We start from the raw sequence: 2570 nt of genomic DNA on the forward strand, positions 1-2570 counted from the left end.
AACATTTCACGTACATAACGACGTCATAAACGAATGAAGGGAAAAGGATTTTACGTTAAGCATATTATGACGTCATAGATAATAACAGTAAACATATTTTACAGTAAGCTATTGAGAGCCGTTTTTGACATTTACCAAATGTGACGATCGGTGATGCGGAACGTGCCCATACTTAAGGGAAGGAAGTTCGTTCGAATTTAACAACAAGGAATTTACGGTAAATTCAGATATGACGTGCTCCACCAAAAATTTAATTTATGTTATAAGATGTGCTGGCTGTGGAAAACATTATATCGGTGAAACTGGAACTACTCTGCGAACTCGTATACGAGTTCATAAACAACACATTTCAGCACCCGAATACAGAAAAATTAAAGTTAGTGAACATATAGATGTGTGTGGCCACGGACAATTCAGTGTATTTCCGTTTTATAAACTGTATACAGAAAATACTATTTCCCGACGAGAAAAAGAAAGACACTTTATTAAGACTTTAAAACCGGCTCTCAATAGCTTACTGGGCCCGGTTTTTCGAAAGCTGGTTAACTTTAACACAGTGGTTAAGTTTAACGCAGTGTTAACTCCTAACCAAGTGATTAGCTAACACAATGGTTAAATTCTGTTTTTCGAAAGCAATTTAACACATTGATTAGTTAACACTGTGTTAACCGAGTTAACCACTTGCTAGCTAATCATTTGATTACCCATAATGCACATGTACTTCCTATGTAAACAATAAGAATGCAGGAGTAAATAAAAGTCTTGTTTGTGGGAGATAGCTGATGAAATGTTCATCGTTTGTTTTGTTTCAAAATACATGACAGTGACTGTGAGCCATGCACTTATACTTGTATAAATACATTCATTAGTCTATTCAATTTGAATAATCATAGAGGTATTAGATATAATGATATATACTAGGCCTTTAGAAGCCTAGTTGAGAAAAACTTTGCTTATGTTGTAGAAAGCAGGCTCATTGCATAGTTGATCAAAGTGGGGGTTTATAGGGAGTCGAACAAGTTGACTTCACAATTGTCTGAAAATACTTGACAAGCCAAAACAAAATAATTTATACACCCCCCCCCCCTAAAATGAGTTGTTCTGTACGAGCCGAACCTAAAATCCTAAGTTGCGTGATGGGGGAGGGGGTCGGTTTCATCCTTTATCAGTAAAATATACGGGTTCAGTTCAAGCTTACATTTCAACTACCAATAACTGGTGCTATGATATGAAAAAGTGGGGAATGGTGGTGTCAGACTTTGCATGTAAAAATAACAGTAAACGTATGTTGTCAGAAATAAGGTGGTGAGGTGCTACATGTTTTGAACTAGGAAATAATACATATGGTTATCTATATTGTTTGATTCATAATTGGACAACATTTATGGGAGGGGTTTAACGACGATGCTAGCCTACAAAAAATGCTAAATTTCTAAGAATATCTAACTTTCTTTTTTTTTTAAATACTCTTTAAAAGTCTTATTTCCCCCAAAACAGTTAAAAATATTCATGAAGAAAATGATAAATAAATTTACCTTATGATAGTCTGTTCACATACATATCTATAGCATTTTATATCTATGTTCTTTTTATGCATTTATTTATTTTAATATTCTTTTTATTTTAAACATAACACTTGATCCACCACTCCATTTCTACTAAGGGAGATTAATCTGGAATATCAACAATGAAAAACTCTTCTTCCTAAGTTTGTGTTAACAACTATTCTGTATTAGCCTGAATTGAATACTGTTCATATTAGATAGCCTTCAAAAAAAAAAAATACATGTATGTACGTTTCATGCATGCAAATCTTCATTTGAATCAGTTGTAAATGATACAAGGGATTTTGAAAAGGTCAAGGCCAGTGCAGACGATAGTGTTTTTAAAGTTGGCGTTTCAATGGAGATTATCATCATGAACTAAGGGCCTGCATACACTTTGACATTTGGAAGCCAAAATTAGGTAAAATTACATCTTAAGCATGGGTCCTGTTGCAGGATTTCATATAAGTGAATATAATACGAGTTTTATTGACACCTCCCCCCCCCCCCCTTATTGAAAGTTTCTGCCAAAAGTATCTATAGATGCGTGCAAGATATTGCCACTGACAGAAAAGTGTAACACCATCATCCAACTGTACTAGTTTTTTCCATTAGCTGTTCCCCTTAGGTAAATTTCATGAGATTTGACGAATATATCAATTTATGACAACATAACACACCGTCATAGTTCAGCATCAATACACACCTCAGAATGTCTTAAGTCTTTGAAATTTTCATTATTTTTGGTCTGAGGCGGACAGAAAATGAAGTAGGCGGCCATTTTTAACCACTGTGTGTAGACTTAACACAGGTACTGGAGGTGGATTAAAGTTAACACAACGTTAACACAGTGTTAACGCAAACTCGCATTTTGAAAAACAGTTAATCACATGGTTAACTTTAACACAGAAGTTAACACCGAGTTAACACTGTGTTAAAGTTAATCAGCTTTCGAAAAACCGGGCCCCGATCGTTTTCCTATATAGATACGAATTGGGTCACTATGACGTCATGGCAGTTTGAAAC

This window comes from Ostrea edulis, chromosome 3 (genome assembly GCF_947568905.1).
Source record: "Ostrea edulis chromosome 3, xbOstEdul1.1, whole genome shotgun sequence".
NCBI classification, from domain to species: Eukaryota; Metazoa; Mollusca; class Bivalvia; order Ostreida; family Ostreidae; genus Ostrea; species Ostrea edulis.